Raw genomic sequence first — 19,873 nt, forward strand, 5'->3', positions numbered from 1 at the left:
CTAGACTGTCACCTTCCAGGATCACAGGTCTGATGGATAACTATCCTGAGCAACAAGGGGACATTGTCCCATCAAGTATAAGGACTTCTCCATAGCTACCTCGCAGAACCAGAACTGGAAACCTGATCAATTAGATCAAACCATAGTTTGACAAAGACTGCTTAATTATGTGTAATCCCACCCCCTGCCCTGTGAAGATAGGGCTGAGATGCTGGATCTCACTTTGCTTCCCCAGTGAGGCCATACTGATTGAAGTTCTTTTCTTGCTCTTTTAGTATTACTTTTACTTTTGGTTTTGGGGGTGAATGGATGGGCCTAGTTGGGATCCCCAAAGTCAGGCCCCTGGCCTAGGACTCCACTAAGACTACTGGTGAAAATGTATTTCCTATAATTGGCTTCAGATACATTATTCACTTTTAACATTATATTGACCATTTTTTCTATCCCGAATCTCACTTTTACTCTGATCCTTTCCCATATTGCAGCCAGAATGATAGATGTAAAATATAAATTTCATCATCCCCCTTTCCTCTTGTAAAATTTTCAGTAATTATAAGTTACCCCAGATGACACACAGGGCCTTCATGATCTGGCCCCTTCTTATTTCTTCAGACTTAAAGATATCCCCTCTACCCTTTTATTCCATGTTCACTTGGACCATTGTGGTCTCTATGTTCTAATTTGTATCAAAGACTATCTGTGCTGGTCCTTTGGCCTGAACTGCTATTCTCTTCTCTCATTTGATCTGCTAATTCCAACTTGGTTTAAGACTCAACTTGGATATTCCTCTCTAAATCCCTGCCAACCCCCCACCAGCAGTCCAGATTACCCATCATGGTATTTATCACACTCCATTATAATTTCCATTTTTTCCATGCCTGTGTTCCCTGGTAGTTAGTGGAAATTTCTAGAACAGGGGCTGCATCAATATTAATTACTGAAATTCTAAAATCCTGGAAAAGCCACTAAACAAGATTTCTTTTTTCCCAGTGGTACTGGGGATTGGTCCAGGGGTGGGGTGCCCTACAAGTGAAGTACGTCCTCAGGACTTTTTATTTTTGTGACAGGATCTGACTGAGACTGGCCTCCAACTTATGATTCTCCTGGCTCAATCTCCCAAGTATCTGAGATTACAGGCGTGAGCCACCATGCCCCACATAAACAAACTTTTTAAAATACAAGAGTAATAGTAACGGAATAAATCAGTCGGAATTTTCTTGATTTTTTAAATAAACCCAGATGCTGTCAGACTAATCACCTTCATGACCCTCCTCTAACCATCAGGCAGATTGGATTTCTGAGCTGCAGAAATCACTGACTCCAATCCCTGAAGATGCCTTCACTCTTGGTAGAAAAATGCCACAACCATTTGAACCAAGAACCACTCCATTTTTGTACCACCGTGGAAGCTCTGTGTACACAGAGACTCTATCTCACTGTATCCCAGAACCAGGCTCATAACACATACATAATAAATATTGGTTGTCTGTTATAACCTAATCATGGTCATGGACTTGCCATTAGTGTATGATCAGAGGTAATTCACTCAGTCAAATGGATAGCTATTCCTGAACTCTCAGTGACAGGCCCATAAATAACTTTCCCCATCCCATTGCCTTCCCCTTTAATTTTTATTCTCCTTCCTTGTATTCACCTTCCAAAAGCATAAGGCAGATGATGGGCACAGTGGTTTTGATTTAGTTCCTTGATTTAGTGGAGAATTAGAGAGGAATGACGGGAAACGTGTTACAGTAGAAAAAGTGGCGAGTATCCTGCTTCTTTTTTTCTCATAAAAAGCCAACATTAGTAGTTGGTGTTAATGAATCTTCTAAGTTGATATTTATAAGGAAACAAACCTGAAAGGATTCCCAATTATTTGAATATTTGTGAGGCACAACCTTCTTGACATGTTTCTAAAATTGAATCTATTTAGTGGTACAACAGTAACTACACTAAAACAAGTACATTTGCTTTTCAGAATGAAAGTAGTAACAATAATACTTTGTTTGCAACTTTGGGTATGCAGATATTCATGAAAGAGAACATTTTAAAAAAAAAACTTTAAATACAAATTAAAAGAGATTAGGTGGAAAGCTGAGGCTAGAGCCATCTTGGGCAATCATGCTTCTGCAGTGACTGAAGGGGGAAAAAGGCTCACACACACACATAACCACAATATCAAGTGACCTAGGCTAGGCTTGATGGAATATGAGTGAAACAAGAACAGAATATACTCAAGGGGATTCAAGTTGGAAGAATGAAGGGAAGTCCAATTCCCAACTTACTTTTCCTCTGTGTCTGGTAGCTCACATGACCAGCTGAAGGCAACAATGAGTGGAAGATCTGCATCCCTACCCCATGATTGGATTTCTGTGGAGGCCACTAAGAACCAGACCCACAGAAGAGATTGGCAACTGTTCAGTCCTAGAAGCAAGTCAATCTAGTCTCTCCAAAGAAGGCCCCACCCAACAAAGCCCCTGAGGTGAGGCCTGATTAGACCTAAACCCCACCAGCTGGAACTCCCCTCACAGAATGCTGCAGAAGTGTGACTTGGAAGCGCACCCAAAAGGTCCAAATGGAAAAAAAAAACTAAGTGACAATACATCCTAACCCATCCCATACTGGTGAGAAATGAAGCTGAATCTTACACCATACAGCTTCAACTTAGGCTGTTTCAACTGACAGCTCAGAGAGCAACACAAAACAGGAAAATCTGACAACCCACACCTCTTGCTCTATCAGTACCTAACTCCAGAATTGGAAAGAAAGACTGTTGGACATAGACAGTGACCACACAATTCATTCAACTATTTTTATCACCCTCACTAAGATTTTGGATTTTTAAAAATTTTATATTTTCTTAAATTTAATTGTCAAATTCTTTCCCCACATTTGTGTATATGTGTGTGGGGGTGAATTCTGGCTGTGCTGATTGGTTCAAGGAAATATATACATACACTTATTTGTTTCTTTTCCCCTCAATTTTAGCATTTTTAATGTAATTATTTTTTTTTCCTAGCATTGTCTTTTGAGGGTTTGGATTTTCAGATTGTATAGTTTGGTTAGGTTTTGTGTTATTTTCATTTATTTATCTTTCTCTCTTATCTTCTCCTGCCATGGCCAAATTCTATTGTTCTCTCTCCCTCTTTCCCAATATCTTGCTTCTTCTATTTTTTCCCCCTCTTTCCATATAAACATTTCATGGGACAACTTGCATTGTCTCTGTTCATTTTTTGTTTTTTTCCAACTTCCTAACACATTTCCTTTTCCTCTAACTGCATTTTTCCCATCTTTCAGAAATAACTGGTTTATATAACTCGTGCCCCCACCGTTACTGCTAATATAATCATCACTGCTATGAATGATATAGTTGACACCTGCTGTTTGCTTTACTGTTGAAAATTGCTGAACTCACCACTAACTCTTTATTGGTAGCAATTAATGTTGAAGAAATTAGTAGGAACTGGTTATCTACTTTAACCTGCATTGTTTATTGTTTGCAATGGTTGTTACTATTATTTATTTTACCCCATTCTGTGAGGTATGGGGAGCGGGACCTCCAAGGACACTAAAAGGTCACAGGTCAGAGACTATTCTGCTGAACTAAGCAATATCTGACATTACTCCAACTCAAAAAGTGAAGACACAAAAGTCCCAAATCATGAAAACAAGGTTCCAGGGAGAAACAATGAGAGATGAAACTCAATTCCCACTCCTTCACATCTATGCATAAAGCAAAAGCAGAGAGAAGTCCCAATACAAGTAAAATAATTATACACAAAAGGACATGTACAAAAATAGGAATCCACCTCAACTGATGCACAAATCCAAGACTTCTGAAAACACAACAGGCAGACAACCCTTCCCCAAGTTCACAATTCCCCAACAAAGGATCCCACTGATAGAGAAATGAATGAAAGCCCAGAGAAAGATTATAAAAAACTGATTATAAAATATTCAATGAACTAAAAGAAAAACTAAGGAAGGAATTAAGGAGCAATTGCAGGAGATGAAAGAACACTTTATTAAAGAAATAGAAATAGTGAAAAGAAACCAAGCCGAACTCCTAGAAATGAAAGACAATCAAATTAAAAACTCAAGTGAAGGCATCACTAACAGATAAGAATGTGTAGAAAACAGAATTTCAGCTCTTGAAGACTGAACTTCAGGCCTTAAAGGCAGACTATATGATCTTGAGTACACAGAAAGCAATAATGGGAAAAAAAATATAGAACATGACCAGAAATGTACAAGAACTCTGGGACAACTTTAAAATACCAAACCTGAGAATAATTGGGATACAATAGAACATGGAGACACAAACTAAAGTCATAAAGAACATTTTCTTTTTTTAAATTTTTTTTAGTTGTACATGACATTATAATGTATTTTAACATATCATACATACATGGAGTATAACCTCCCATTTTCATGGTTGTATATGACATGGAATTATACTGGTCATGTATTCAAATATGAACATAGAAAAATTATGTCCAATTCATTCTACTGTTTTTCCGATTCCCATTCCCCCTCACGTCCCCTCAATCCCCCCCATCCAATGCGGTGAACCTCCTATCCTCACTCCTATCCCCCCCGCCAACATACACCCCTCCCCTGCCTATTGTGAGTCAGCATCCACATATCAGAGAGAAAATTCAGCCTTTGGATTTTTGGTATTAGCTTATTTCACTTAGCACAATAGACTCCAGTTTTATCCATTTACAAGCAAACGTCATCATTTCATTCTTCTTTATTACTGAGTAATATTCATTTGTGTATATGTACCACATCTTCTTTTTTTAAATATTTTTTAGTTGTCAATGGACTTTTATTTTACTTATTTATATGTGGTGCTGAGAATCCAACCCCGTGCCTCACACATGCCAGGCAAGTGCTCTACCACTGAGCCACAACCCCAGCCCCTGTACCACATTTTCTTTCTCCATTCATTTGTTAAGGGGCACCTAGTTTGGTTCCATAGTTTAGCTATTGTGAATTGAGCTGCTATAAACATTGATGTGGCTGCATCACTATAGTATGCTGATTTTAAGTCCTTAAATGTATGTTGAGGGGTAGGATAACTGGGTCAAATGGTGGTTCCATTCCAAGTTTTCTGAGTAATCTCCCTACTGCTTTCTATAGTGGTTGCACCAATTTGCAGTCCCACCAGCAATGTTTGAGTGTATTTTTTCCCACATCCTTGCCAATATTTATTGTTACTTGTGTTCTTGATAATTGCCATTCTGACTAAAGTGAGATGAAATCTCAGTGTGGTTTTGATTTGCATTTATAAAAAATGTTTTCAATGAGATAGTTACAGAAATCTTTTCCCATATCAGAAACAAGATATCCACATATAGGAGGCTTACAGGACCCTAAATAGACTTAGTCAAATAACAACCTTGCCAAGATAGGTCATAATCAAAATGCTTAACATGGAAAATAAGGCAAGAATATTAAAACCCTCAAGAGAAAAACACCAGGTCACATTTAGAAACAAACCAAGAAGGCTCACTTCTGATTTCTCAGCTCAGATCCTAAAATCAAGGAGGTCCTGGAATGAGATATTCTAAGGCCCAAAAAAAAAAAAAAAAAAAAACTGCCAGCCAAGTTCGACTATACCTGGCAAAGCTCATTTTCAAATTCACGAGGTAAATAAAACTTTCCATGACAAGAATAAACTAAAAGAAGTCATGAGTACCAAGCCAGCCCTACAAAGTATACTCAAAGATAAACTGCACACTGAGGAACTAAAACAAAATTCTGAAATCTTCCACCCAGAAAGATCAGTAGAAGAATAATACAAAAAATGAGAATCAAGACAGGATAAAACATAACAAAAAAGCAAAATGGCAGGAAACGACAAACACATACCCATACTAATGCTGAATGTTAACAGTCTCAATACCCCAAATTAAAAGACAGATTAGCAGAATGAGTCAAACAATAAGATCCAACAATATGCTATTTACAAGAGACTCATATGCAAAGACATCCACAGACTGAAGGTAAAAGGGTGGCAAAACATATTTCAGGCACATGGTCCAAGAAAATAAGCAGGAGTAACTATTCTCATAGCTGAAAAAGCAGATTTCAAACAAAAATTTATACAAAGAGACAAAGAAGGTCACTACATCCTAGCAAAGGTGATAATAAGAAGATAAAACAATAGTAAGCGTTTATGCCCCAAATGTCAACAAACCAAAGAACATGAAAAAAATACTCTGTGACATTAAATCCCACATCGACCTCCAACACAATACTGGCTGATTTCAATACATTCTTTTTACCAATAGGCAGGTCAGCAACACATAAAATCAATAAATATATCTGCACCCCAAGCAACACTACAAATCAATTGGACCTAACAGACATCTACAGAATATTCTACTCCAAGACAGCTGAATTTACTTTCTTCTCAGCTGTACATGTTTTTTTTTCCCAAAATAGATCATATTCTAGGCCACAAAGTAAGTTTTAGCAAATACAAAAATAAACTGATATAATCTCATCCATCCCATCAGTTAATAATGGAAAAAGATAGACAGAAATCAATAGCAAGAAAAATATAGAAACCATAAAAACACAAAGATATTGAACAATACTCCCTTTAATAAAGAATGGATCAAAAGGGGCTGGGGTTGCAGCTCAGTGGTAGAGTGCTCGCCTAGCATGCATGAGGCACTGGGTTCGATCCTCAGCACCACATAAAAACAAAATAATATGTCTGCCTAAAACTAAAGATACATACATAAATAAATGTTTTTTTAAAAAGAATTGACCAAAAAAGAAATGAGGATAAAGAAATAGAACTAAGGATTCAAAAATTCTTAGAAACAAATGAGAACAGGGATACAACATGAAAAACTCTAGGACAGTATGAAAGCAGTTCTAATAGAAAAATTTATAGCACTGAGTACCCACATTAAAAAATAAATAAGCTTATGCTTTACCTCAAAGTCTTATAAAAAGAAGAATAAACTAATCCCAAAACCAGTAGAGGACAGAAAATAATTAAGATCAGAGCCAAAATCAATGAAATTAAGAATGAGAAAATAATACACAGGATCAATGCAAAAAAAAAAAAAAGTTGTTTTTTTAAAAAAGATAAATAAGATTGACAAACCCTTAGCCAAAAGAAAGAATGAAAAGATATAAATCAGGATCAGAAGTGAAAAAGAAGATACCATCATAGACCCTTAAGAAATCCAGAAGATTATCAGAATCTATTTTGAAAATTTATATTCCAATACACTGGAAAATCTGGAAGACATCAACAAATTTCTGGACACATATGATCTGCCCAAATTGAATTAGGAAGCTATAGAAAACCTAAACAGGCCCAATATTAAGTAACGAAATTGAAATAGCAATTAGAAGCCTTCCAAACTAGAAAAGCCAACGACCCAGTGGATTAAAAGACAAAAATCACCACTCTGGGAAGCAGTATGGAAACTCCTCAAGACACTAGGGATAGAACCACCATATGACCCTGCTATACCATTTCATAAAAAAAAAAAAAAAAATTATGACATTTGCCAGAAAATAGATGGAAATGGAGAATATCATGCTAAATGAAATTAGTCAAACTCAGAAATTCAAAGGTCAAATACTTTCTCTCATACATGGAAGATAGAGTAAAATAAAGGAAAGGGGGAGGGAAGGATAGGATAATATGAAGAAACAATAATATATAAATTAATAGACAAGCAAAAGGAGTCAAGTAGAGTAGAGATGAAAGAATATGAGAGGACAGTGAGGACCAGAGGGGAGAGAAAAGGCGAATCAGGAACTGAAGTCAATTTCCATGCATGTGTGAGTTTGTCAGGATGAACCCAACCACTATGTACAACCATAAAGCTCTAATTGAAAAAAAATGCTAAAAAAATAAGAGATTATAGACTTAATTTTGACAGCATGTATTTAATTCATCTCATTGTTTTGTGCTATCTTCTGGATACTTGTGCCCCTACCTGCCAACAAATTTAATATACTGAAATTCTAACTCCCAAGGTGATGGTGTTTGGAGGAGGGGCCTTGGGGAGGTCATTGAGTCGTGAGGACAGAGCCCTCATGACTGGGATTAACCCCCTTATAAAAGAGGCTGGAGAGAGATCCCTCACTCCTTGTCATGTGAGGTTCCAACAAAAAGTCAGCTGTTAGCCTTTAGGGTGGTACATGCCTGTAATCCCAGCAGCTCTGGAGGCTAAGACAGGAGGATCGGGAGTTCAAAGCCAGCCTCAGCAAAAGTGAGACGCTAAGCAACTCAGTGAGATCCTGTCTCTAAAAAAATAGGGCTGGGGATGTGACTCAGTGTTCGAGTGCCCCTGAATTCAATCCCTGGAACAAAAATAATAATAATAATAATAATAATAATAATAATAATAATAAAAACAGCTGTTTAGGAAAGAGACCCTCAGCAGAAATTGAAATTGCTAGTACCTTGATCTTGGATGTCCCAGCCTCTAAGAACTATAAGAAATACATTTCTATTATTTATAAACTTCCCAGTCTATGGAGGTTTGTTATAGCTGCCCAGATTATCCAGAGTTCCTTTCTCTTAAATAATCAAGACTAGTCCCCTGAAGGAAAAGACTAGAAATTACTATGTTGTGCTATTTACAAAGAAAGCATCTTGCAAGGAGATTTAATTATAGTATTCGAGAGCAGAAACACTACCCTTAATCACTGTTCATGAATTTGCTAAATTGGAGTATTATATGGTAAACCACATTCACAGCTTTCAAGAGAGGTAATAATACATTTCTTATTATAGGAGTTTGTTAGGATTAATTAGTTAATATTTGTAAAGAGTTTTAAAGGTGAAATGTTTCCCTTCCTTCAAGTGTTACTAAAATCCTTAAACAAGTGACAATCCATATTAGCTCATTAATGTCTTGAAAAGACCTGACTATGCAGTGTTGTGAAATTAAATATTCATATTAGAATTCAAAATTGGAGCCTTATATCCATGCATAAAAATGCTTAGTTTTGTATTTAAATAAATATGATAGCACTGAGATCAATTTGAGGTTTTCAAAGGAAAAAACCACCCATCCTAGAAATATTATTAAGATTGTTGAGGCACATTTGCCTTCCAGATTCTGATGTAATGTATAAATACCCAACTTAAAATTCCTGTGCAATGAAAAAAGGTTTACACCAATGCAAAGTATTTATTATTTATAGAGCAGCTTCCACACTCAGTGTGGTGTATTTGTGGAGCTTTCTTTACATGTCTCCCTTAAAGGGATATCCAGGATTGATTATCCCAGGAACTAGATTTGCATATTTGCCATTCTACCTGCTGGAATTTGGTGCTACTGGCACAATAACGACATACCTAAGACTTCAGACACTGGTAGCAAAAAGTGAGTGTCTTTCTCTATGGCAACATTTGACATCTTAAAGAAGAGAAATCAAAATTTCACAGTATAAGAAAACAAGCTAAGCCTGGGGCGGGGTGGGAAACATGGAAACCATCTCCAAAAAGGAGATGAGGAGGGACAGAGAGTAATTCTGAGTGTTTTGAACTAACTCTACAGACCTTAAAGCAACAGAGCAGGGTTTCTCAACCTTGGACATACTGTGCCCAAGAAGTCTGTTGTGGGGCTATCGTGTGCACTGAAACATGTTTAGTAGCATCCCTGGCCTCCTCCTAGGTGCTAGTAGCACCCCCACCCACTCTCCACCAACAACCAAAACTGACTCTAGATATCCCAGTGAAGTGGGGCAGGAGTAGACGATGTATTTACAAGAGCGGAATTTGGCACAAGGAGAGGAACAGCACTAGAAATATTGGAACTTTCACAGTGAAGAGGTGAGGAAATGACCTACCTAAGAGTTAGAAATGGCCAAGGATACTACTAAAAACTTTGATTAACTGAATCCCCTAGCTGGGGTGGGTGGGGAGTGGTATTGAGGAGAGCCACCTTTGAGTGGTATCTGCTAGAAACAGATACTTGGAGAGGAGACAGCCATTAGTAACTACCAGTAGAATCTCCATATCACACATTTAGCAAGGAAGGCCACAGTAACAGCCTATTGTGCTCTTTAATGAAAGGAAAAGCTAAAAGTTTCTTTCAGGAAGTGTTATAGGCTGAAATACCAGAAAGTCCTTCAAGGGGATTCATTGAGTTTCACTGAATTCATTAAATATTTATTGAGCACTCAATATGTGTCAGGCCCTGAGCCGGCCATCAGGAATGCAATGATGAAAACTGTCCACCCTCAATGAACTTATGCTCTAGAGAATCATAATTGCAAGCAGTCTGGTCCTCGAGTTTCTGATATGGGGGCGTATATTAGCTTTTCATAGCTGTGATTGAAATAATTCACAAGAGGAGGAAAAGTTTATTTGGGGCTTGCAGTTTTAGAGGATTAGTCCATGGTTGGCTGACTTCATTGCTCTGGGCAGAATACTACTGCAGAAGACGGTGGAAGAAGAAAGCTACTTAGCTCATGGCATCCAAGAAGCACAAGAAAAAGGGCATGCAAAAAGCCAGGGACAAAATATAGTCCCCAGGGGCACGTTCCCTACAACCTACTTCCTCCAGTTATGCCCCACCTGCCTATAGTCACCACCCAGTAGTCCATTCAGATTAATCCATCAAATGGGTTAATGCACTGATGATATTATAGCTCTTAAAATCTAATATTTTCACCTCTAAACACAGCCTAACAGAGCTCTTTTAGATACAAACCATAACAAGGTGCAACCTAAGCAAAATAGGTCTCTCTAATCCACATCGGTAACAACTACACAATGAGAATTTAAAAATCACAGTTCTTCTCATTTTTAAAAAGCAAAAACTGTTTTACTTTTTTTTTCTGTTCAAATGCTTTTATTTTTTTTTATCCCATTTTAAATCTCAGCCATTTTACTGGCATTCAGGCAGCTGCATTTTCTCTGTGTCAGAGTAATCAATATATGAACATTTTAAAAAGCAAAAGCTTTTCAGTTGCAATTTTATTTTTTCTTCTGGCATGCATGTGCACAATCATTTGGATTTACATGATGGTGCTAACCAGCCAAAGTCAGCAAGCCTTTCAGAAAAAGCAATTGACTCAGTGATGACGGATGTGCTGTCATTTTTCATTTATGCGCAGCTGCCTAATAATAGCAAGGTAACATTATTAATAAATTACTGGCATAGCTAGTTAGGGAATATACAATCCAATTACATAGGCTTTAAATTCACTACAGGCAAAATGCTCCCTACTTTTCCACATATGATTCACAGGCCTGTTTTCAATGGCATTGAACCACGGCCTTTGTAGACTAGTCATTAGTATTCAGAATAAGAAACAATTGCTTGGAACAGGAAACACAGAAGCCAGACATTTTGGCAACATCACACAGAGTTCACTGCTGAAGTCAACTGGCAAAGCCACTCTGGACTGACAGTAACCGGCCTCTGTTGCCATAGAAACAGCAGTGAACTGTGGTAGTGAGTAGTTCTCTCACCTGCCAGGACATAAATTTAGCATTTACTGTTGATTTTTAAGTCCACTATTTGTACGTGTCCCTTTTATGGAGTAAATACTAGAAATCACTCTTTGCTTCAGGAAAAATATCTATCCAAGCATTTGTAAAAACATCTGAATTTTAGTATCCAAACACAATTTAAATTTAATTGGGTAGAATAGCTAACAAAAGCCAGTCTATCTCTTCATTCTAACAGTTGTTTATGTTGCCAAAACTAATTTCTAAAAGTAACTAAATAAAAAATATAAATGGTAAGGACAGGAGAGCAATGCTAATCACCAAGATAAAGATTCTTTCAAAGTCACAGTGATGACTCAAACTATTTTTTAAATTTCTTTTTTTTTTTTTTTTTTTTTTTTGGTACTGGAGGATTAAACCTAGGAGCACTTACCCAGCCATATTTCCAGCCCTTTTTATTTTGAGATAGGGTCTTCCTAAATTGCTTAGGGCCTCACTAAATTGCTAGGCTGGCTTTGAACTTGTGATTCTCCTGCATCGGTCTACCAAGTCTTTAGGATTACAAGAATGTGCCCCTGTGCCTGACCATTTTTGAATTTTATTTTAAGCCCATAAGCATTTTAAATTTCTCCCATCATCATTTATAGACAAATGAGCCAACTAAGTCTACCTACTGCTCAATTTTGACTCAACCATCCCATTATGGGAATTTTTCTGTCTTGATAAATTGCAATGATTATTACCCCCAGTTTATGAATGCATAAACTATGACAGAAGAAAAAATGTCTTGACTGTAGCAGTTCAGAAAAAAAAGCCACAGTACAAGCCTCTACGCTTCAGCTCATTCTCGTCTAGGTCATTGTGGCTTCATTAAGCTTCTCCTTCAACTCTTTCTTTAGTCTCATGCCAAGTTATATTTTTCCATAAAGATGACAAGTGAAAATTTTTTTGTTTGGTGCTCTGAGCAGCCCTTATCAATCTACCCATCATCTTTTTCTGTGGTTTTCACTTTCATTCATAAATAAATATTTACCAAGCAAATATCTTATATCATGTGTTAAATACTTGGCAAAGAGGGAGGTAATAGGAGGACGAATAAAACATGATTTTTTGTCTTTTTGAAGAGTCTAATGGGAAAAACATATATACATTTTTATTTACTAAATTGTTGTATATCAATATATGTTTGTAGAAAAACATTTATTAAAAGTGCAATAGGAACATTATGAAGTTTTTAAAAAGATGATTGCTGAGGTGGTATTTCACTGCATTTTAAGGAGTAAACAGGAGTTTTATATGTATATTTGGGAAAGCCAGGTGCTAACAAGTAATTTTCAGAAAGTTAAAAACATTACTCTTATTCATATATAAAATGAACATGTGTCAATATTTTTATTTGGAAGGATTATTATATGCTCTACTGGACAAAGTTTATTTTATTGCTACAGGCAAAAATCATTTGCATTGCTCTCAGGTATCAACAATTTACCTTCCACTACTACAAAGTTGTAAAACAGTATAATCAATAGGAAGTCAATCAACTCTGCACACCATATGGAATCAACAATTCCCACAGGATCCTCTAGATAGTACTCAGTTATCTCTTCAGTCCATTTTCAAACTGAACAACTTTCCCTGACAGAAGAAAGGAACATACATAAAAAACAAAGATATGGAAAAGCAAGTATTTTGAATATGTCTAAAATTTGAGCCAGTGGGAAGAAAGGGAAGTAAATGAAGGCATGGAAAGAAGTTCAGATCACACTGGCATAGGGAGTTGGAGTCAAACTGTGAAAGATCTCAACTGTCATGCAAAAGACTCTGTCCAAAAACCATAGAAAGCCATTGAAGAATTTTAAACCTTTAAGTGTCAAGCTAAGAGATACTTTCTATGTGGAAGATAAAAATGTTAATTTCAGAAAAATAAAATAGTGCCTCTAGAGGTTAGGAAGTGGGGAGGATTAGATAACTGGTACCAAAATATTTAGTTAGATAGGAATAGGTTCTAGTATTCTACAGAACAGTAAAGTGACTATAGTTATAATTCATTATGCATTTTATCAAGCACAAGAAGGGGATTTCGAAGGCTCCCAATACAAAGAAATTATAAATGTTTGAAGAGAATGAAAATGCTAATTTCCTTCGCCAATCCCCAAAAACTAAAGGTTGAGTGTTCTGTCTGATGTGCTAACACACAAGATGGGGGAGGGGAAAATAAAAGTTTGGTGGATTAGACAAAGGGGAATGAAGGGAAAGGAGTGGGGATGGGAATAGGAAAGACAGTGGAATGAATCTGAAATAACTCTCTACGTTCATGTATAAGTACACCACAGTGAATTTCAACATTGTGTACATCCACAAGACTGGAATCCTAATTAGAATAAGATACACTCCATGTTTGTATAAATATGTCAAATAGATTCTACTGTCATGCATAATGAAAAAGAAGAAAAAAATTTTTTAAAGAAAAGCTAACTTCCCAATATGATCATCACACATTATAAAAATATATCAAATTATCCCACTGTATGTACCCCATAGGTACAATTGCTGTGTCAACTGAAAATTTAACAATAATTTAAAAAAATGCTTTCTGTTTCCCCAACTCAAATGCTCAATTTATTCAAAACTGCCTTTTTTACATGTATGGATGGCTCTTTTCTGTTTGATCTCCAGACTTTAAAAATATCTCTATTTCTGACATACATATTTTGTTTACTGAATCCTTGATTGCTCTCTAGCCCTCTTCATTCTCTTAAAGAACTTAACATGTGGCTATTCTTTTTTCGACTGTAAGTTATATTCTTAGCTCATGGAAATCTAATGGCCTTAATTTTAATATAAAGGTATATCTGAGAAAATATCATTTTTAGGGTCAAAGTTAGCTAAATAAAAATATTTGGTTATTTAGCATTATTGTACCTATTCATATCCAAAGAACATCAATGTTTATATTGCTGAGCTCTTTTTAAAATATTTCTATTAAAACCATTGTTAATGCATATTTTATTATTAATAATGTGATGTATCATAGGTGTCACTTCTATTATATCCTTGTTTGTTTATATGAAGAAAAAAAACACCCATAAATGCTAACCTAGGAAAAGTCATGTAAACATTGGGAAATTCAAGCAATTATCAATATTATTTTAAGATTAATTCCATGAGAGAGCTCATGTTTCCATTATGTGAGTATATTAGAATCATTTCCAGTAAACTAAACAATAGTCATATAATGAAATTCAAATTATTAAAATCAAAGAAAAATAATTCTGAAATATGACGGTAAAGCAGAACAGCTATTTCATTGTATTGTTGTTTTAGTTTTAATAAAAATAAGACAAATAATCACTTTCATTTTTAACCATTAAAAGGCATTCAATTAATGTTGTAAAAGACAATTTTAAACTTTAATACATATAATAACATATAAAGCAAAAAATTCATAAAAATAGTAGGATAGTGAAACCACTTTCATAATATGGTATTTTTATACACCTTTCTCTGTAATTGACATATAAAAATAAGTAACAATAGAAGATACTTCACAACACAATTAACAAGTTTAATCTACTGGACAGATCCATATACACATATGCATATACATCCATATGATATAAATATATGTGGAAGTATGCAAATATATAGACATATTGGTCTGATAGATTAACTTTTTTAATTTTTAAAAAAAATTTTATTTATTCCCTTTATACACTAAAGTATAACAATCACTTTCCTTTTAAGACAAGCAGGAGGCTTTTCCAAGATTCATGATTATTTTTAAATAATGGAAATTAAATTAATTTGTCATGCCTAATATCACAATTTAAAATAATATAATTGTCACACACAAAAATATACAATTTGTTTGATAATACTGGGATTTTAATTGAGGAGTCCAAAAAGTTCTGTTTATATCATAGTATCTATTAGGTTTAGCACATCAGAAATTAGGCTAAGAATTTTTTAATACTTATGATTTAAATAACCATAAGAAAACCATAAAATGTTAAGAAAATTAATGTATTTTTATTTTAGAACTATGTTTTCAAAAATAGTGAGAATTGTGTCACTGTTTTGTATGTTTACAATCTATTTAATATCTGGTTTACTAGAAGATAGCTGGATTCTCATATTTGTTTTTGCATTCAATCCATTATAATATCAGATATCATATAGTATCTAGAAAATTTTATTGCATATTCCTAAAAAGATTAGCATGAAAAAGGCAAGTAATATCTTTGTATTTCTTTTTTTATTTTTTTAATTATAAAAGGACAAAAAAAACCTTTATTTATTTTTTTATGGTGCAAAGGATCAAACCCAGTGCCTCACACATACTAGAGAAGTGCTCTACCACTGAGCCACAACCCCAGCCCATATCTTTGTATTCCTTTAAAAACATTTGACCTAGCAGATTTATTTCAAGGATCTCACAGACTTCCAAAACCATGCTTTGACAATTGTACTAATGTATTCTCTAAAAACTGCTTTTTAATCTGGCCATAAACAAACTAATTGTATCAATCTGAGAATTCTACAGATGTTATTAATTAGCATTAAAATCATAAATATAATTTATTGTGTCAAAAATTATTATGGAAAGCAAATTATGCACCATCATAGATTGGAATATTCTCCTTCAATATTTCAAAATAAATTTTCATGGGGGAGAAGCCAAGAGAAGTTGTGACAAGTATTTCTTGTTTATTGTTGGAAATATTTTAGCAGTGGAATGAAGAGTTAACTCTAACATTTTCTGGGATAGCCTTTACCCACTGGAGGAATACTTTTTGCCGCAGGTCCTGAGCAGTAATGTTGCAGTACTAATTGTGTCTGTGTGTGCCTACACTTCGTGTAGGTTTTGTGGTAAGCTGGGGATAAAAAAAAATAAATAAATACCTGCTTTGAATTCTAATTTTTCTAAATGGCTGAGGGAAGTTTCAAGTGTATATTTCAAGCATTGGTCTGATGACACTGTAAGTGTGTACAGTCAGTCATTCATATTATAAACCATGTATCACAGGAAAAACCAGAAGAGAAAATGAAGCATAATGTTTCCCTAGAGGGGAAAAAAAATCTCCAGCTGACTTACAATGACATTAATTGGGATTGCAGTTCTCTGAGCAAAATTTCAGAAGAGGATTTTTCAAGTCCAATAATTAGAAAAGCAATATGTCTTTACATAGTCTACCATGTAATAGAGCAAGTCTCCATTGCACAAAGCTTGAGATGAATTTTTAATATGCTAAAGGCAAATCTTTGAGCCTTTCTGATAGATAGATACACAGACACATATACATCTCAGGTATACATATATATATTTAACTTTTTATAAGAAATTCCTACATGTGTGCATGAGTGTGAGGACAAAGGAGTTTAATGAGTGTCATAAAATATAACATTGATTTTAACAGAAGCAACTTTGAAGGAAGTTCAAAGGGACTATGGAATTTCATAGAGAAAAGGAAGTGCTTTAGGTTGGGATAAGAGAAAGAGTTGTTGATAAGAGGGCGACATCCACAGGCAAAAAGAAGTTTGAAAAGTAGAGGTGGGACTCAAGGGTATTCCAGGGTTAAGAAACTGCTTTAAAGATAAAAAAAATAGAAGAAAGATAGAAAACAAAACATATGATTCACCTTTAGAAAATAACGTAATTTGGTTGGGGCATAGACTTGTTTTGCAAATAGGGGGCATTAAACAGCAACAGTTTAGTGATGCCTTATTGTAGAGATCCTTTAATTCCAACTGAGAAGTTTCTAGTTAATTCTGAGTCAGGAGGAAATCATTAAAGATTTTTAAGTCAGAGAGTCTTACAGCAGATAGATTAGGGGAAAAAAGAGAGTGAACACCAGCAAGCAGCAATTATCTCTGTCAACACAAGAAGCAACAAATAAGTTCTGAAGTGGAACTCTAACCCTGGAATTACAGAGTCTAGAAGAATATTCTAGAAAAAAACTATAAAATTTTTATAACAGGTGAATATAATGATTAAGAAAGAGCTTTAAAAATGACTCATGTTCTGACACTAGTCTATTAGGGAAATTATATCATTAATATTACTAGGCAAGTTTAAGAAAGAAAATAGTTGATTTGGGGGAAAGAAAATTATTGGTGAACATGCTAAATTTTGGATTGGAGGCTAAGTAGACTTTTGAAAATAAGGAATAGGGTCTGAGGCTCACTGTTTCTGATATTTAAACATCTTCTTAATACATTTTAAACCTCCAGCGTGAATAAGGGGATGAGAATGAGTTTCTCACATAATTCAACATAGATTTTATCATTGCATTTTCTTCCAAAAAACAAAACATCTAACATTATCCTACATTGCTTCATAGAGTCTAAAATGAGTACAGTCTTCCACTAAAGCTGCTACTTTCTTCGTTGAATTGCTATCTTGGTTTGAAAATTATATAAGGAACAGAAGTAAAATGGAAATGAAATATATTTGTAAGAGGATATGATAATATAATACCTCTATCTCTCTATTTTTACATGAGTTCCTGCACACAATCCCCCTTCACAAGTGAGGATGTGTCTCACAAAATGATTTAGTTAAATTATAAATAGCCTATTTAGTTACATCTCTCCAAGAATAATACCCACAAGCTACATGCTGATGAATTATTGGGCTTTTAGCTTAGTTTAGAATAGACTGGGAAAATAATTCATCAGTTCTGCTGATCAAAGAGAAAGAAGATTTTCAAAGCTATCTGGGATTGGGGAGAAAAGCATATCATTTAAAAAATGAAAAACTACTTTTTCTAAAATGTTTAGCTAATTTTGCTAATATGAACTAACATTCAATTAAAGGAATTATTAAAGCTATCTCTTCCAGTACTTACGTTGTACTCAGTGAATTTCATTTGATAATACAAAAAAGCACTTAATATGGTGATGAATGAGATGACATAAAAAGAATTTAGAACAGTGGCTGGCACATAGGTACTACTTAAGCAATATTATCATGGTTATCATCACACTCATCAATAACTGAAAACTGTAGATATTGAATTTTTTTCATTTAATTTATTGCTATACATGTTGCAATTTAATGAAAATACATAGATAGATAGATGTAGGTCCTATAATCCTCACATTAAACTGAAAAAAAAGAAAAAGATCCTACTTCAAAGTCTTATAGGAGAGTATGTTTGCTAGCACTAGTATCTAGTCTTTTAGCTTTTATTATTCATTTTATAACTCAATTCTATTTAAAAACTTTTCTGTATACTCTAACTGAAATGAAAAATAGTTGATGCTCAAATACAGACCTACATTCCCCACAAGTGCTGTTTAATACACACATCTCCACCTCCTCGCTGTTACATAGGCAAAGCAAGGTAAGGTAGACAGGAACAGATGTCGTCTGTCATGCAGGGCTCCTTGACCCCTCTGTTCAACACAAGTATCAAATGAATGTAATAAATAAAGAGGCATATGCTTAGGAAGTAAAGACCAAGGCCCATATTGCCTTTGGCCACCTGCCTCCCTATATTCACCTATTGGCAAGGTAACTACTTAAAGATGATGATTCTAGCAATACTCATGTAAGCATCAAATCAACAAATGATAGTTTTCTATTCCTGACCATGACATAAAAATCACTTGTGGTGGTTAACTCCAAGCCATTTGGTATTGATTCAGTCCCAGCAGGTGTGTGATTCAGTCCAGGTGTGTGATCTTGGCCAAGTTACTAACCTCTCTCTTCCTCAGTGACATCATAAAATGAGATCAATTATAGAACATTCTTTATTGAACTATTAGAAGAATTGAGAATTTAAGACATTGAAGGAACTTAAAGCAATGCCTGGCATATACTAATTGCTGAAAAAAATATGATTTATTCTTACAATAAGGAATGCCAGGCCATATGCAACCCTAAAAATTAGGTACTGCACTGCTTTCCTTTGAATTGTTAGAGTCATATGTAAGTAACATTCTTAGCAAATTTGTAATGCCTTCTATTTCAGGAGTACAGAGAATACATTTTTTAAACATGGGCCACCCATTTATATACCAAGTAGTATATGACTACATGACTAGATGAATTATGGAGGTTTCTGATCAACATGCAGAAGATCTTGGCTTCAACATTAGTAGCTTTTTTATGAGCAATATAAACAGGATACCAATATCTGTGAAAATATCAGCATAGAGTGTCAAGGGAGAATTTGATTATAAAATTACTTGCAGCTTGCAAATTCACTGAAATATTTCCACCCTTGTAAGCCTGAGTCTTCTTTTTAAAATATTTTTCACTTCCTTCAGGCACTATTTATGATGGCTTGCTCTCCATTGTTAACTTTTCCCCTAATTTCTCACTGTGTGATTTAGTGGTTTCTCTTCTCAAGAAAGATTTTTTTATTCTTTTCCTGCTGTGGAGTGCTTTTGATGAAGGCAACTTTAATTATTTACTCC

Source organism: Marmota flaviventris, chromosome 7, assembly GCF_047511675.1.
Source record: "Marmota flaviventris isolate mMarFla1 chromosome 7, mMarFla1.hap1, whole genome shotgun sequence".
Classification (NCBI taxonomy): domain Eukaryota; kingdom Metazoa; phylum Chordata; class Mammalia; order Rodentia; family Sciuridae; genus Marmota; species Marmota flaviventris.